Source organism: Macaca mulatta, chromosome 19, assembly GCF_049350105.2.
Source record: "Macaca mulatta isolate MMU2019108-1 chromosome 19, T2T-MMU8v2.0, whole genome shotgun sequence".
NCBI lineage: Eukaryota > Metazoa > Chordata > Mammalia > Primates > Cercopithecidae > Macaca > Macaca mulatta.
This window is the reverse complement of record NC_133424.1, coordinates 40,917,580-40,936,446: the sequence shown is the minus strand read 5'-3', so window position 1 is coordinate 40,936,446 and position 18,867 is coordinate 40,917,580.

Sequence of the window (18,867 nt, the reverse complement as noted above, 5' to 3'; positions counted from 1 at the left end):
CCACCTAGTGTCAATGGAGTACATCCAAGAGGCTTTTGACAGCACTGGTTTGACAAAGTTCTGTCTGGGTCATTCATTCATTCATTCATTCATTCATTCATTCAGCAATTACTGGATCCCTCTTTGTGCCACTACCCGGGCAGTGGATCCAGGGATGAATATGGCGCTACTTCTACCCTTGGGGAGCTCACAGTCCAGTTGGGGCAAACCCATGAACACATCGTATTTATCCATGAGGAGAGAAGGCTGCCCACCCCGAGTAGAGGGCCGAGGTCCGTGCAGGAGAGAGCTGTCTTGGTTGGATGACACATCTTGGAGAACCATTTGGCATTTCAGTGTCAGTCTTTGAGGCCTGGCTGGCAAATGCCTCCTCACCTGCTGCATTTAAGGCAAGAACAGAAATTCCAGGGGCCAAGAACAAGCAAGCCAGAGGGAGAAAAAGTCCAGCACATGGTGTGGGAGAGGGCCAGGGAGGCTCTCTGGTTGTGGAATGGGGCTGGGTGCTAGTCCATGTTACTTTTTATTCTTTTAAAAATTTCTTTTATTGAGACAGGGACTCGCTCTGTTGCTCAGGCTGGCTTACAGTGGTGCAATCATAGCTCACTACAGTCTTGAACTCCTGGGTTCAAGTAATCCTCCTGCCTCAGCCTCTTGAGTAGCTGGGACTTTAGGTGCACGCCACTACTCCCAGCTAATTTTTAAAATTTTTGTTGAGATAGAGGTCTTGCTATGTTGCCTAGACTGGTCTCAAATTCCTGGCCTCAAACAATCCTCCTGCCTCAGCCTCCCAAAGTGCTGGGATTACAGACATGAGCCACTGCACCGGACAGGTGATATTTCATTTTTAATTACTTACTGAGCTGCCCAGGGAATGCCCTACATTTTGGTCATTACCACCCAAGGCTTCATGAATCCATTTTCTTGCTGGTGAGAGCATAAATTTTTACAGCCAACCTTCATGGGGGGCAACGTGGCAACATCGATCACATTTTAAAATGCACAGACTTGGCCAGGCACAGTGGCTCACACCTGTAATTCCAGCACTTCAGGAGGCTGAGGCAGGCGGGTCACCTGAGGTCAGGAGTTCGAGACCAGCCTGGCCAACATGGCGAAACCTCGTCTCTACTAAAAATACAAAAATTAGCTGGGCAAGGGCCAGGCGCGGTGGCTCACACCTGTAATCCCAGCACTTTGGGAGGCCGGGGCAGGCGGATCATGAGGTCAAGAGTTCGAGACCAACCTGGCCAACATGGTGAAACCCTGTCTTTACTAAGAATACAAAAATTAGCTGGGCGTGGTGGTGCATGCCTGTAATCCCAGCTGCTTGGGAGGCTGAGACAGGAAAATTGCTTGACCCTGGGAGGCGGAGGTTTCAGTGAGCTGAGATCGCACCAGTGCACTCCAGCCTGGGCAATAGAACAAGACACTTCTTAAAAAGAAAAAAAAAAAAAGGTTAGCCAGGCATGAAGATGGGTGCCTGTAGTCCCAGCTACTTGGGAGGCTGAGGCAGAAGAATTGCTTGAACTCAGGAGATGGAGGTTGCGGTGAGCTGAGATCATGCCACTGCACTCCACCCTGAGTGACAGAGTGAGACTCTGTCAAAAAAAAAAAAAAAAAAAAGCACAGGGCTTTTTTGTCCAGCTGGTCCACTTCCAGAATTTATCCTTAAATACTCATGTCCTTGTGCAAAAGGATATAAACATTCATTCATTTATTGTGGCATTGCTTACAGTAGGGAAGTGCAGGGAACAGCCCAAACATCCATTGACAGGGGCTGGCCAAAGAAATTATGATTTGTTCGTACAATGGAATGGCTTTCCACAGTTACAGGGAATAAGGCAGGTCTTTTGTTTGTTTGTTTGTTTTGTTTTGTTTTGTTTTCTGTTTTTATTTGAGATAGAGTTTCGTTCTTGTTGCCCAGGCTGGAGTGCAATGGCATGATCTTGACTCACCACAACCTCCGCCTTCCAGGTTCAAGCAATTCTCCTGCCTCAGCCTCCCGAGTAGCTGGGATTACAGGCGTGCACCATCACACCCGGCTAATTTTGTATTTTTAGTAGAGACAGGGTTTCTCCATGTTGAGGCTGGTCTCGAACTCCTGACCTCAGGTGATCCGCTCGCCTCGGCCTCCTAAAGTGCTGGGATTATAGGCGTGAGCCACCACACCCGGCAAGGCAGGGCTTTATGTCCTGAAATGCAAGGATTTCTAGGATATATTGAGTAAAAAAAAGTAAGGTATACAAGTGGACGTATAGTGTGAGTGTGTGTGTGTGTGTGTGTGTGTGTGTGTACTGCTGGCAGAATTAACAATAAACTGGTCCTGGGTTTACCTCTGGAAGGGAAAATGGGTGGCTTAGATGGGTGAGAGAAATATTTCCATTTACTGTATACCCTTGTGGTATTTTTTTTGCTTGTTTATTTTGTTGTTACTGTTTTGTGTGTGCGTTTTTTTTCTGGTTTTTTTTTTTTTTTTTTTTTTGAGACTGATTCGTGCTCTGTTGCCTTGGTTGGAGTGCAGTGGTACGATCATGGCTCACTGCAACCTCTACCACCTGGACCCAAGTGATCCTCCCACCTCAGCCTCCCAAGTAGCTGGGATTACAGGTGCATACCACCACACATGGCTAATTTTTGTATTTTTAGTAGATTCAGAGTTTCACCATGTTGTCCTGGCTAGTCTGGAACTCTTGGGCTCAAGAGATCTGCCCGCCTCAGCCTCCCAAAGTGATGGGATTGCACGTGTGAGCCACTATGCCTGGCACCCTTGTGGTATTCACGCCCTGGTATAGTTCTCTTCTACATGGAATAGGATTAACCCATGTAACCAACAGGGTACTGTGGAAATGACAGAGCACAGCTTCCAGGGCTAGGTCACAAAGAACATCATGGCCTCTGCCTTGCTTCCCAGGATCACTCACTCCAGGGGAAGCTGGCTACTGAGTCATGAAGACGTCCGTGCAGCCCTACAGAGAGGCCCATGGGAGACACTGAGACCTCCAGCCAACAGCTACCAACCCCTTGCTGGGGGTGAGGAAGCCTCTTGGAAGACTGTTCAGCCCCAGAAAGCCTTGAGGTGATTGTGGCTTAGACCAACATCTTAGCTGCAACCTCATGGGAGACCTTGAGGCAGAGCCATCGGCTAGGTCATTCCCTGGCTCCTGCCCCACAGAAGCCCTATGATGCCGTAAATCTGTTTTGTTTCAAGCCACCAACTAGTTTTTTTTTTTCTTTTTAGAGACAGGGTCTTGCTCTGTCACCCAGGATGGAATGTAGTGGTACAATCATAGCTCACCTGCAGTCTCGAAATCTTGGGTTCAAGTGATCCTCCCACCTCAGCTTCCTGAGTAGCTGGGATGACAGGTCCATGCCCCTACACCTGGCTGATTTTATTTTTTGTAGAGACAAGTTCTTGCTATGTTGCCCAGGCTTCAAGACACTACATTTTGAGGTGATTTGTTAGGCAGCAACAGATAACTCATGTTCTGTCTTTTGAATTTTGTACCTTTGGCATTTGTGCATCCTAACAGTGGTGGTGATGATGATGATCATAACAATAACCTAATACACACCATGACCTTGTGTGACTGATAATTTGGGAGTATTAAAATTGGGTAGACGTGGGCTGGAGAGATGGGATCCACTGCAAGGGCAATGAGCCCTGCCCTCCGCAGGGACTGCACCTGAGTATTCAGAGAAGTGGAGGAGGAGCCTCACTTCCAGATGTGTGTGTGCTGCGGGCACCTGTACAGGCAATGAAAAACTCCTAGGTGCAAGGTTTGCATACTGGCTGCCTGCAGGTCCCACAGTTCCGTTTTGCTCGGCTAGCATGCTGGTTTTAAAAAATCTAAACTTGGGCCCGGCATGGTGGCTCAAGCCCGTAATCCTAACACTTCGGGGGGCCGAGGCGGGTGGATCACCTGAGGTCAGGAGTTCAAGACCAGCCTGGCTAACATGGTAAAACCCTTTTCTTTTCTTTTCTTTTCTCTTTTTCTTTTCTTTTTTTTCTTTTCTTTTCTTTTTCTTTTTCTTTTTTTTTTTTTTTTTTTGAGACAGAGTCTCACCCTGTCACCCAGGCTGGAGTGCAATGGTTCAGTCTCGGCTCACTGAAACCTCTGCCTCTGAGCTCAAGCGATTCTCCTGCCTCAGCCTCCCTAGTAGCTGGGATTACAGGCATGCAGCACTATGCCTGGTTAAGTTTTTGTATCTTTAGTAGAGATGGGGTTTCACCAGGTTGGTCAGGCTGGTCTCGAACTCCTGATCTCGTGATCTGCCCGCCTCGGCCTCCCAAAGTGCTGGGATTACAGGTGTGAGCCACTGCACCTGGCCTGAAACCCCATTTCTACTAAAAATACATAAAATCAGCTGGGCGTGGTGGTGTGCGCCTGTAACCCCAGCTACTCAAGGGGCTGAGACAGGAGAATTGCTTGAACCCAGGAGGCAGAGGTTACAGTGAGCCGACATCACGCCATTGCACTCCAGCTTGGGCAACAAGAACAAACCTCCGTCTCAAAAAAAAAAAAAAAAAAAAAAAAAAAAAAAAAAAAAAAAAATTCTGAACTTGACATTCACCAGAATTGCTAAAATGATGTTGACAATATCATGTGTGGACAAGGATACAGAGTAGTTGTACTCTCAACATTGCTGAGAGAAGTATACACTGGGACAACCACTTTGGAAAGCCATTTGGTTGTGTCTTTGAATGCTCAGCATTCACTATCTTATGGCCCAGAAATTGTTCTCCTAAGTAAGTATCCAAGAGAAATGAGGGCACACAGTCACCAAAATACACGTGCAAGAATGTTTGTAAGAGCTTTATTTGTAATAGCCGCAGACTGAATGCCCATCAATAGTAATAATGAGTAAATAAATAGTGCTATATTCTTACAATTGAATACGCCTCAGCAATTAAAAGAGTGCTGCTAGGCCAGGCGCAGTGGCTTATGCCTGTAATCCCAGTGCTTTGGGAGGCCAAGCAGGTGGATCACCTGAGGTCAGGAGTTCAAGACCAGCCTGGCCAACATGGTAAAACCCTACCTCTACTAAAAATATACAAATTAGCCAGGGGTGGTGGTGCACAACTGTAGTCCCAGCTACTCGGGAGGCTGAGGCAGGAGAATTGCTTGAACCCGGGAGGCGAAGGTTGCATGCAGTGAGCCGAGATTGCACCATTGCACTCCAGCCTAGGTGACAGAGTGAGACTTTGTCAAAAAAAAAAAAAAATGCTGCTACACAAAAGAGCATGAATGAATCGCAGAGCTAATGTTCAGTGAGAGAAGCGAGACCCAGAAGAGTACGTTCTGTATTATTTGAAGTTCAAAAAAAGCAAAACCAACTGATGGTGAGAGAAATCGGAATAGTGGGCCGGTTGTGGTGTCTGGTGCCTGTAATTCCAGCGCTTTGGGAGGCTGAGGTGGGATGATCACTCGAGCCCAAGAGTTCGAGACTAGCCTGGGCGACATAGCAAGACTCCTGTCTCTACAAAAAAAAAAAAAAAAATACATTACACACACAAAAAAAGAGGCTGGGCGCAGTGGCTGACACCTGTAATCTTAGCACTTCGGGAGGCCTAGGTGGGAGGATTACCCGAGGTCAGGAGTTTGAGACCAGCCTGACCAACATGGAGAAACCGCTGTCTCTACTAAAAATATAAAATTAGCTGGGCATGGTGGCCCATGCCTGTAATCCCAGCTACTCAAGAGGCAGAGGCAGGAGAATAGCTTGAACCTGGGAGGCAGAGGTTGTGGTGAGCCAAGATCACACCATTGCGCTCCAGCCTGCGCAACAAGAGTGAAACTCCATCTCAAAGAAAAGGAAGAAAGTAGGGAGGGGAAGGGGAAGGGGAAGGGGAAGGGGGAAGGAAGGAAGGAAGGAAAGAAGAAAGGAAGGAAGGAAGGAACTAGAATAGTGCTTACCTCAGAAGGGTCTGGTATTGATTGGGAGAGAATAGAAGGGAGCCCTTTGAGGTGCTGAACATGTTGTACATGATTTTGTATCTTGATCCTCTGATGATTCTAGGTGTGTATGTTTATGTGTAAAAAATTATCAAACTGTACACATAAGATTTGTACACTTTATTGTACGGATATTATACCTCAAGAAAATAAAATAGGATAAAAGCTCCCCTCCCTAAAAAGCTGAGCTTGAGTTCTCTTAGAGGACGTGCCCATCCTGCTTCCGCACAGCTCCCTGCTGCCTGCTGTCACCCCACTTGGCTGCCCTCCCTGGGGCCTCTGGAGGCTGACAAGTTTGCCTTGCGTTTTCGGTTCCTGCAGGAGGTGCCCTTTCATGATGTTTCCTCTTTTTCTCCAAACAGGGGCCTGGGTGCCTTTTCCAGAGTGCCCCTGGTGTTGGGGTTGGGGTGGGCAGCTTGGGACAAAGGAGGGCATGCATAACTGGGCTTTTCACCCCCACATTGTACACTGTCCCCATACTGCGGTGGCAGCCAATGAAAATGCACAGCTCACTCTTCTGCTGTAGGAGCGTGGTTGACTGACAGCCCCACGTGCTCTCTTTGGTGACCTACCCCTGCATTCGTGCCAGTGCCCAACTTCCTCCAGGCTGCTCCCAGGCAATGTCTGAGCATGATGGGTGCTGAGACTGGTCCATCTATGTGAGATGTGGGACCTTGGGCTACCTTGGCTCAGAGATTCCCCACTGGCCTGATTGACACTTTCTTGGAACTGTACTGCAGTTTGAGACTCTTCTTCCTTTCTCCTGGTGTCAGGCTGTCAAAGTCATCTGAAGGGTCTCTCCATCTTTTCTGAATACTTCTTCTTTATCCTTCACTGATGTCCTCAAGTCAGTCTACATATCTGATCCTGTCTTGGTGTCTGCTTCTAGGAAGACCTTGACTAAGACACAGACACCAGTGGTGCCCTTCTCCCACCACTCAAGACTCCAGTCTCTAGCCAGCTTTTAAGCCTCTAGATTCCTCACCTTTGTTCTTCCCCACTTTGCTTTCTGTCTCCCCAACCCTCACTGTCTCCTCTCCAGCTGAGGTGATGAGAGAGCTTTCACACATTTTCTCTTCACATCTTAGGGATGTTTTCTTGAGACGTAAAAATCACCATCTTTTTCATGATGAATTTTATTCCTGTTTCTTAAGACAAACTCCAGCAGCATCTTCATGAACGCCCCATAAAACCTCCTTGCTTACAATCCTTGGAAGGCTGAAGCAGGGAAGTCTTTTATTCTGAGAAAATGGATAAAGAGAGCAAACTTCTGTCTTGGGAGCAAATGTCCCCATGATTATAGCATTCTCCAGGAGGCGAAGGTAAACACTTCCACAATGAATGGAAAAAAAGGCCTCAAATCAATCATCTGAGTTTCCACCTTAAAAAAATGCGAGAAAAAAGAACAAATTAAGCCCAAAGTATTTAGAAGAAAGGAAATAATAAAAATTGGAGTAGAAATCAATAAAATAGGAAAACTGAAAAAGAACAAAGAAATCCCAAATCAGGATTTTTGAGATTAATAAAATTGGTATACCTCTACTTGGACTGATGAAGAAAAAAGAGAGAAAACAAAAATTACTAATATCAGGAATGAAAGAGGGAATATCACTACAGACCCTACAGACATTTAAAAAATAAAGAAATACTATGAATAAATCTATGTCCATGAATTTGACAACTTAGATGAAATGAACCAATTCCTTGAAAAATACAAACCATTAAGACTTTCTTAAGAAACAAGAGATACCTTGAAAAGCATTATAACTATTAAAGAAGTTTATTTTGTATGGAAAAGTCATACAACGACAACAACAAAGAGCTCCATGCCAGATGGTCTCACTGGTGAATGCTATTAAACATTAAAGGAATAAATTAACAACGATGCTACAAAATTTCTTCCAGAAAATTTTATGAGACCCGCATTACCCTAATGCCAAAGCCAGAACGAGACAGTACAAGAAAACTACAGACCAACATCCTTCATAAACTTAGATGCAAAAATCCTCAACAAAATATTAGCATAGTAAATCTAGCAATATTTTCAAAGATAACACAAGGTGACCAAGTTGGGTTTATACTAGGAATTCAAGGCTGATTCAACATTTTAAATAATCAGTTAAGGTAATTCACCATATCAATAGGATAAACATTGTTTAAGTTAAGAAGTCTTAGCCGGTGCAATAAAGCAAGAAAAAGAAATAAAAGGCATACAAGTCAGAAAGAAAGAAATTTTTCTTTATTCTCATATGATTTGCTGGTCTGCATAGAAAATCTCAAGGAATTTACAAGAACTTCCCATAACTAATGAGTGAGCTTAGCAAGTTCACAAGAACAAGGTCAATATACAAAACCCAATTATATTTCTATATATAGCAATAAAAAATTGAGAATAAAAAATTTAAAAACAGTACCATCTCCAATAGCACCAAAAGATGGAATGCTTTGATGTAAGTCTAACAAAATACATGCAGGATTTGTATGCTGAAAACTACAAAACATGAACTAAAGAAATCAAATAATTCAACTCTGACCCAGAGAAGACAAAAAAAAAAAAATAGAGAAATCAAAGAAAACTTAAATAAATGTAGACATATAATACATATGTGGATTGGAAAACTTGATATTGTTAAAATTGCACTTCCCCTAACTTGGTGTATATACATTCAACACAATCCCGATAAAAAGTGTAGCAGGTTTTTTTTTTTTTTTTTCAGATATTGACAAAGTGACTCTAAAATTTATGGGAGACCAGGTGCGGTGGCTCACATCTGTAACCCAACATTTTGGGTGACCGAGGCAGGCAGATTGCTTGAGCCCAGGAGTTCAAGACCAGCTTTGGCACTATAGGGAGACTTCTGTCTCTACAGAAATTACAAAAATTAGCTTGGCATGGTGGCACATGTCTATAGTTGCTTGAACCTGGGAGGCAGAGGTTCCAGTGAGCCGAGATGGTGCCACTGTATTCTAGCAGCCTGGGTGATGTAGATATATGAATGACAAATAAAGGCATGAAAAATGCTCAAAATCATTAGACATTAGGAAAATGAAAATTAAAACCACAATGAGATACTATTATACTACATATCTATCTGAATGGCTATAAAAACCAAACCAAACCCATAATGCAAATTGCAAGTTCTAGACAGTATGCAAGGCAACTGTATCTTTCATACATTGCTACTGGGAACACAATAGGACACAACCACTTCAGAGACAGTTTGTCAATTTCTTACAAAGTTAAACCTACTCTCCCCAGATAATTCAGCAATCTCACATCTAGATGGTTACTGAAGATAAATAAAAACTTCCGTTCACACAAAAAATCCTGTTAACCAATGCTTATAATAGCTTTATGGCTAAAAAACAAAAATTAGGCCAGGTGCGGTGGCTCATGCCTATCATCCCAGCACTTTGGGAGGCTGAAGGGGGTAGATCACCTGAGGTCAGGATTCAAGACCAACCAACCTGGCCAACGTGGTGAAACCCCGTCTCTACTAAAAATACAAAAGTTAGGCAAGCATGGTGGCACATGCCTGTAATCCCAGCTACTAGGGAGGCTGAGGCAGGAGAATCATTTGGACCCAGGAGGCAGAGGTTGCCATGAGCCAAGATCATGCCACTGCACTCCAGCCTGGGCAAAACAAAAAACAAAAAAAAACCCCCACAAAAATTGGAAATGACCCAAATAGCCTTCAAGTGTGGAATAGATGAATAAAATATGTTATCTAAACAATGAAATAAAAAGGACCTCAACCATAGTAAGAAACAAACTACTGACCCAGCAAAAAGAATGAATCTCAAATACAGTATGCTAAGAGAAAAACTGTCAGACTCCAAGGGCTACATATTCTATGTTACCATTTCTATGGCATTCTCAAAAGGCAGAACTGTCAGGATGGATGACTGATCAGCAGCAGCTTCTCTTTAGGAGTAGGGTAGCCACAGGGGGTAGCATGGGGGTAGTTTGGGATGATGGAAAACTCTTTTGTATTTTGGTTGTGGGAGTTGTAAACCAAAAATAAAATTCAAAGGCCCCCTAACAGTCTAAATGGACCCCTCCTCTCAGCCCGGATACTCCGAAATTAACCTGAAAAATAGGTTCAGGCCATGATGAGAGGCCTCATTATACCCTCCTCCCTCTTGGAATTCAGGAAAAGCTGACCAGCATTTATTAGGTTGCTACAAAAGTAATTGTGGTTTTTGCCATTAAAGGTCATGGCAAATTACTTTTGTACCAACTTAATAGCATCAACACAGACCTTAAGTGTGCTAAGAAACATTTACAATTTCTTTTCTCCAAAGCCTGCTACCTGGAGGTTTCATCTGCATGATAAAACTTTGATCTTGACCACCCCTTTTTGTAACCCAGACGTTGCTTTCTATTGATAATAACTCTTTCAACCAATTGCAAATCAGACAATTTAAAAATCTACCTATAACCTCGAGTCCCCCTACTTTCAGTTGTCCCACTTTTCTGGACTGAACTGATGTATATCCTGCATGGTGTCTCTTGCTTGTCTCCTTAAAATGTTCAAAACTAGGCTGGGCCCTGAACATCCTAGACACATATTCTCAAGACCTCCTGAGGGCTGTGTCACAGGCCACTGGCCACACATATGTGGCTCAGAATAAATCTCTTAAAATATTTTACAGAGTTTGACTCCTTTTTAAAATTCTTTTGAGATGAAGTCTTGCTCTGTCACCCAGGCCTGGAGTAGAGTGGCACAATCTCGGCTTACTGCAACCTCTGCCTCCCTGGCTCCAGTGATTCTCCTGCCTCAGCCTCCTGAGGAGCTGGGATTACAGGCACATACCACCACACCCAGCTAATTTTTTATATTTTTAGTAGACACGGGGTCTCATCATGTTGGCCAGGCTGGTCTCAAACTCCTGTCCTCAAGTGATCCCCCTGCCTCGGCCTGTCTAAGTGCTGATAGAGGCGTGAGCCACCGCACCCGGTCATTTGACTCTTTTTGTTGACAGAGTAGTTACACTACTTTATGTATTTGCCAAAACAAATAGAATTGTACACTAAAGAATTACATTTAATGTAAATTTAAAAAATTTTAAAGCAAATATTAGTAAGATGTATAATGTTGTCATTTGTAATTGAAATTCTCATAGCATATACAGCATTTCCCACATTTGTTCTTTACATGGTTGCTGATTAATTGGGATTTGTGTGTGTGTGTGTGTATGTGCACATGTTTCAAAAGTTTAATGGGTTAGGATTTTGTATTTTATTTTTAGTATTTGAGGGTTTTTTTTGTTTTTGTTTTTTTTTTTTTTTTTTTGAGACGGAGTCTCGCTCTGTCGCCCAGGCTGGAGTGCAGTGGCCCGATCTCGGCTCACTGCAAGCTCCGCCTCCTGGGTTTACGCCATTCTCCTGCCTCAGCCTCCTGAGTAGCTGGGACTACAGGCGCCCGCCACCACGCCCGGCTAATTTTTTGTATTTTTAGTAGAGACGGGGTTTCACCGTGGTCTCGATCTCCTGACCTTGTGATCCGCCCGCCTCGGCCTCCCAAAGTGCTGGGATTACAGGCGTGAGCCACGGCGCCCGGCCAAAAATTTCAATCATTTTTGGGGAACGAGTGGTGTTTGGTTACATGGATAAGTTCTTTGGTGTGATTTCTGAGATTTTGGTTCACCTTTCACCCAAGCCGTGTACACTGTACCCAATGTGTAGTCTTTTATCCCTCACCCCCATCCCGCTCTTTCTCATGAGTCTCCAAAGTCCACTGAATTATTCTTATGCCTTTGTAAGCTCATAGCTTTGCTCCCACTTATGAATGAGAACATATGATTGCTTTTCCATTCTTGAATTACGCCACTTTGAATAATGGCCGAGCGCAATGGCTGACGCCTATAATCCCAGCGCTTTGGGAGGCCAAGGCGGGCGGATCACGAGGTCAAGAGATCGAGACCATTCTGGCCAACATGGTGAAACCCCTCTCTACTAAAAATACAAAATTAGCAGGGCGTGGTGGCGCACACCTGTAATCCCAGCTATTTGGTAGGCTAAGGCAGGAGAATCGCTTGAATCCGGGAGGTGGAGGTTGCAGTGAGTCGAGATCGCACCACTGCACTCCAGCCCAGAGACAGAGCAAGACTCCGTCTCAAAAAAAAAAAAAAAAAAAAGAATAAAAGAATAATGGTCTCCAATTCCATCCAGGTTGCTGGGAATGCCATTATTTCATTCAATGTGTTAGAAATTTAAAAGACTGGCAAGGCCTTGGAGTTGGGATTTGGTGGCCATCTAGGCATGAATGAAGGTCACACTGGAAAACTTCCAAGTTACCTATTGTTACAAGAGGGGAAAAAAAAGCAAGCACAAGGCCGGGCACTGTGGCTCATGCCTGTAATGCCAGCACTTTGGGAGGCCGAGGTGGGCAGATCATGAGGTCAGGAGTTCAACCAACCTGGCCAACATAGTGAAACTCCATCTCTACTAAAATTACAAATATTAGCTGGGCATGGTGGTGTGCACCTGTGGTCTCAGCTACTCGGGAGGCTGAGGCAGGAGAATCGCTTGAACCCAGAAGGCAGAGGTTGCGGTGAGCTGAGATAGCGCCACTACACTCCAGCCTGGTGACAGAGTGAGACTCCGTGTAAAAAAAAAAAAAAAAAGGAAGCACAGTCTTTAATTGTCTGAACCTCTCTCCTAGTATATTTTTGGGCAAGTTCCTCTAATGCCCTCCTAAGGGATTCTTCAGCTTTCCTGCGACATTGGGGGTCAGAACTTCCCTTCTCTTTTCTGAAGCCACAAGAGGGAACTTCCTGGTTAAGAAGGCAGAGGAGGAAGCTCAACCTCGGACCTCCCTCCTCTAAACCTTCCCAAACAGGACCCTGAATAAGTAAAAACAAGTAAATCACAAAATCAAAGACAAAAACAAAAAAACATAAACCACCCAAACAATAAAACTCCCAAACCTTTTATAGCAAAAGAAATAAAATGAAACTGGAAAAAACAAACCAAACAAGAAACAACTCAGGCACAGAAATTGCCCTGCAAAGCGAGGACAAACTATCCTACTAAAAATCTTTCAAAAGGGGCAACTAGAATGAAGAGAAACAAGATTCCAGAAATGGGCCTGGTTCTCTTTTCTTTTCCTTTATCAAACTTTTTGGGTTTTTTTGAGATGGAGTTTCACTCTGTCACCCAGGCTGGAGTTCAGTAGCACAATCTCAGCTCACTGCAAGCTCTGCCTTGCGGGGTTCACGTCGTTCTCCTGCCTCATCCTCCCGAGTAGCTGGGACTACAGGTGCCCGCCACCATGCCTGGCTAATTCTTTATTTTTAGTAGACACAGAGTTTCACCGTGGTCTCAATCTCCTGACTTCGTGATTTGCCCGCCTCGGCCTCCCAAAGTGCTGAGATTACAGGCGTGAGCCACTGTGCCTGTCCTCTTTTTTAAACCTTTTCTTAAAGAGGTGGGGTCTCACTCTGTTGCCCTGGCTGGAGTGCTGTGGTGCAGTCGTGGTTGAGTCCTGGGCTCAAGGAATCTTCCTGACTCAAATTCCCGAGTAGCTGGTACTACAGGCACACACCATACCTAGCTAATTTTTAATATTTTGTAGAGATGAGGTCTCATTATGTTACCCAGTGTGGTCTCAAACTCCTGGGCTCAAGCAGTCCTTCCACCCCGGCCTCCCAAAGTGTTGGGATTCCCTCCCAAGTAACTGGGACCATACGTGTGTGCCGCCATGCCCAGCTAATTTTATTATTATTTTTTTGTAGAGATAGGATCTCACTATCTTGCCCAGGCTGGTCTCGAATTCCTGGGCTCAAGAGATCCTCCCACCTCGGCGTCCCAAAGTGTTGGGACTGCAAGCATGAGCCACTGCACTTGCCTAAGCCTAGTTCTTAACACGGCCCCCACCTCTCACCTCCAGCCTGGGCAACAGAGCAAGACTTGGTCTCAATAAATAAATAAATAAATAAAACACTTGTTCTAAACAAACAACAGAAAAAAACAACAGCAACAAAGAATCCTCAGAAGTTTCATCAAATTAAATTGCACAGTTTAAAAAACCAGATGAAACAACAGTCCCCAAAGACTTATCGTGAATTCCCTGCCTTCACCTCTTCTCTCCTCTTGTCCCTGAGGCAGGCACTGTTATTTCTTCTAGCCATTGCATTTTAGCCATCTAGGGTTTTTAAAAGCCTGGAGTCTGCCTCAGACAGGACTGAGGGTTTCTGAGCATCTGGAGGTCCAGGGGACTGGGCATGAAGTGAAAGACAACAGCAGCTTCTTCAAGGTGGAGATGGGCAGAGCTCCGAGTGGATGGATTAATGCCTGTGGACTAAGGCAGCATACGCACATAGCAACCATGCGTAAGGATCAGTTACTCTTATTACTGTTTCCTGCATTGCGATCAGGGTGTGATTTTGGAATATCTATATCCTGTTTAAGAAAGTGAATGCCGGCCGGGCGCAGTGGCTCACACCTGTAATCCCAGCACTTTGGGAGGCCGAGGCGGGTGGATCACCTGAGGTCAGGAGTTCAAGACCAGCCTGGCCAACATGGTGAAACCCCGTCTCTACTAAAAATACAAAAAATTAGCTGGGCATGGTGGCGGGCTCCTGTAATCCTAGCTACTAGAGAGGCTGAGGCAGGAGAATTGCTTGAACCCGGGAGGCAGAGGTTGCAGTGAGCTGATATTGCACCATTGCACTCCAACCTGGGCAACAAGAACAAAACTCTGTCTCAAAAAAAAAAAAAAAAAAAAAGTGAATCTCAGGCTGGGCATGGTGGTGCACACCTGTAATACCAGCACTTTGGAAGGCTGAGGCAGGTGGATCACCTGAGGTCAGGAGTTCGAGATCAGCCTGACCAACATGGTGAAACCCTGTCTCTACTAAAAATACAAAAAAAATTAGCCAGGCGTGGTGGCACTATGCCTGTAATCCCAGCTACTCAAGAGGCTGAGGCGGGAGAACTGCTTGAACCCAGGAGAAAGAGGTTGCAGTGAGCTGAGATCCTACCATTGCACTCCAGACTGGGCAACAAGAGTGAAACTCCATCTAAAAAAAAAAAAAAAAAAAAAAAGTAGATCCCTTGTTTCCTTTCTGTGGTATTAAGACTGTCCTGATTTCCCTGTTCTACCTCACATCCCCTACATCAGCATCAGACTCACACAGGACCCCTGGCTCTCGCTAGTGTCAATCAGAGGCAGGGTTTTACCTTGTCAAAGGCTCTTTGAATATCTGGAGTTCAAATCTCTTTACTCAATTTACATATTCCTGAATTAATCCCATAATGCATAGAACTGACTTTCTCAATGGTCAGTGTCTCATCAAACTCGAGTCCAGCAGGTATTTATTCTCTTTCGGTTTGAGACATTACTCAGTTCTAAGCTCAGAGAGGAGATTTCTTTTCAAGGTCATTGCACACGGTTGAGCAAGTTGGTCACTGCACAAACATGCCCAGCAGAGGTGAGAGCACTGAAAGGCAGCCTTCACTCCACTTGGCAAGCTGCATCTCCTAGGCTGCACGAGCTGGGTGCACTTCTCACTCTTTTCACACAGTCTCAAAGCATCCATGCTCTTTCGTGTTCCTGCTCTATCTCTTGGCACGATACAATTTCTCTCTGTGGTTTTGGCTCCCTGGAGGCTATCAGGCCCGGGGACAGGGAGTTGGGCTCCGTTCCCATTGTGCACACCCACAGTAGTGGCTCAATACAGTTTTTGGCTGATTTGGGTTGAATCTTTCTTTAGGGGTGAAGGAAATCAAAATATTTCACCCCAAAATACACTTCTTTGACATATTCTGAGATGGCTGTTCAGAGGGCCTGTGAATAGAAGTGGCAAAGCTGTCTTTTACGAGGGAGATTGGCATCTGTAGAAAAAACATCTGCATTGATGCAGCCAGGTTTTCTCTGAGTCTCTTCCCTGTCCAGATCTAGGAAAGAATCTGATACCTTTAAAAATCTTTAGGATGGCCGGGCGCGGTGGCTCAAGCCTGTAATCCCAGCACTTTGGGAGGCCGAGGCGGGCGGATCACAAGGTCAGGAGATCGAGACCACAGTGAAACCCCGTCTCTACTAAAAAATACAAAAAATTAGCCGGGCGCGGTGGCGGGCGCCTGTAGTCCCAGCTACTCAGGAGGCTGAGGCAGGAGAATGGCGGGAACCCGGGAGGCGGAGCTTGCAGTGAGCCGAGATCGCGCCACTGCACTCCAGCCTGGGCAACAGCGTGAGACTCCGTCTCAAAAAAAAAAAAAAAAAAAAAAAAAAAATCTTTAGGAAACACCATCTATTCTCTCTGAGGGCTGCTACCTGGGAGGCTTCATCTCCATAACAAGCCCACCTGTGCTAGCCAGGACTCCTTCCCCTTCAATTCCACCTTGCCGCTATAACCTGATTTGCTGCCATAACCCGTTTTGGGACGTGCTCTGAGCGCCCCCTCCGCCCGTTCTTTCTGTAACCCCAACATGGCATATAAGCTTCTGTACAGCACGGGGGGTAGGGTAATCACTCTGTGGTTCTCCGCATGCATGTTTTTTTTTTTTTTTTTTTGAGGCGGAGTCTCGCTCTGTCGCCCCGGCTGGAGTGCAGTGGCCGGATCTCAGCTCACTGCAAGCTCCGCCTCGCGGGTTCACGCCATTCTCCTGCCTCAGCCTCCCGAGTAGCTGGGACTACAGGCGCCCGCCACCTCGCCCGGCTAGTTTTTTGTATTTTTTAGTAGAGACGGGGTTTCACCGTGTTAGCCAGGATGGTCTCGATCTGCTGACCTCGTGATCCGCCCTCGTGATCCGCCCGTCCGCATGCATGTTAATACATGTGCCTGCCTTTTCTCTAATCAATCTGCCTTGTTCAGTTGATTTTCCAGTAAACCTTCAGAAGAAGGAGAAATTGTCCCTTGGCCCTTACAGTTTTGGCACTGTGAGCAGGAGACCGACCGCATTCTGCTCTCCTGGGAGCCGCAGTGAAGGAAACTCAGGACCTGACAAACTGGCAGAAGGGTAGGAATTTCTTTCTTTCTTTTTTTTTTGAGACGGAGTCTCGCTCTGTCGCCCAGGTTGGAGTGCAGTGGCCAGATCTCAACTCACTGCAAGCTCCGCCTCCCGGGTTTATGCCATTCTCCTGCCTCAGCCTCCCGAGCAGCCGGGACCACAGGCGCCCGCCACCTCACCCGGCTAGTTTTTTGTATTTTTTAGTAGAGACGGGGTTTCACCGTGTTAGCCAGGATGGTCTCGATCTCCTGACCTCGTGATCCGCCCATCTCGGCCTCCCAAAGTGCTGGGATTACAGGCTTGAGCCACCACGCCGGGCCAGAAGGGTAAGAATTTCTTACCAGCCGGGCTCCCAGCCTCTCTCTCTGTAAAATCCAGTCAAGCAAATAGTAAAAATTACTGTCATTTTTCCCTCTGCAAAATTTGATTGATGGGAGAAAAGGATTTGTGTGACTAGTCTTGGATGTGGTGACTCTGGTGTACTTTTTGGTAGGAATATCAATATTGTTTGATCTTTTTTCCTCCCAGAAATAGTCCTTTTCTTTGTTTTTGTCTTTTTGTGTTGTTCTGTTGTAACAAGGGGTTCCATAGTGTTACTGGAAAGCAGTCCCGATCCAGACCCCAAGAGAGGATTATTGGATCTCACGCAAGAAATAATTCAAGACGAATCCATAGAGTAAAGTGAAAGTAAAGTTATTAAGAAAGTAAAGTTATTAAGAAAGTAAAGGAATGGCCGGGCGCGGTGGCTCAAGCCTGTAATCCCAGCACTTTGGGAGGCCGAGGCGGGTGGATCACGAGGTCAGGAGATCGAGACCATCCTGGCTAACATGATGAAACCCCGTCTCTACTAAAAATACAAAAAACTAGCCGGGCGTGGTGGCGGGCGCCTGTAGTCCCAGCTACTCGGAGGCTGAGGCGGGAGAATGGCGTGAACCCGGGAGGTGGAGCTTGCAGTGAGCCGAGATCGCGCCACTGCACTCCAGCCTGGGCGACAGAGCGAGACTCCGTCTCAAAAAAAAAAAAAAAAAAAAAAAAGAAAGTAAAGGAATAAGGCTGGGAGCAGTGGCTCATGCCTGTAATCCCAGCACTTTGGGAGGCGGGTGGGTCACTTGAGGCCAGGAGTTCAAGATCAGCCTGGCCAACATGGTGACCCCATCTGTACTAAAAATACAAAAATTAGCTGGGCGTGGTGGCAGGTGCCTGTAATCCTAGCTGGTTAGGAGGCTGAGGCAGGAGAATCGCTCGAACCTGGGAGGTAGAGGTTGCAGTGAGCCGAGATCACGCCAGTGCACTCCATCCTGGGTGACAAGAGCGAAACTCTGTCTCAAAAAAAAAAAAAAAGAAAGAAAAAGAAAGTCAAGGAATAAAGAATGGTTACTCCATAGGCAGGGCAGTTCTGAGGGCTGCTGGCTACCTATTTTGATGGTTATTTCTTGATTATATGCTAAACAAGGGGTGGATTATTCATGAATTTTCTGGGAAAGGCCTGGGCAGTTCCAGAGCTGAGAGCTCCTCCCCTTTTTAGACCATGTAGGGTAACTTCCTGACGTTGCCATGGCATCTGTAAACCATCATGGTGCTGGTGGGAGTGTCTTTTAGCATGCTAATGCATTATACCTAGCGTATAATGAGCAGTGAGGAAGACCAGAGGTCACCTTCATGCCGTCTTGGTTTTGTTGGATTTGGCCACTTCTTTACTGCATGCTGGTGTTTTGTTTTGTTTTTGAGATGGAGTCTCGCTCTGTGGCCCAGGCTGGAGTGCAATGGCGTAATCTCGGCTCACTGCAACCTCCGCCTCCCAGGTTCAAGCGATTCTCCTGCCTCAGCCTCCCAAGTAGCTGGGATTACAGGCGCCCACCACGATGCCCAGCTGATTTTTGTAGCTTTAGTAGGGACAGGGTTTTACCATGTTGATCAGGCGGGTCTCGAACTCCTGACCTCAGGTGATCCGCCCACCTT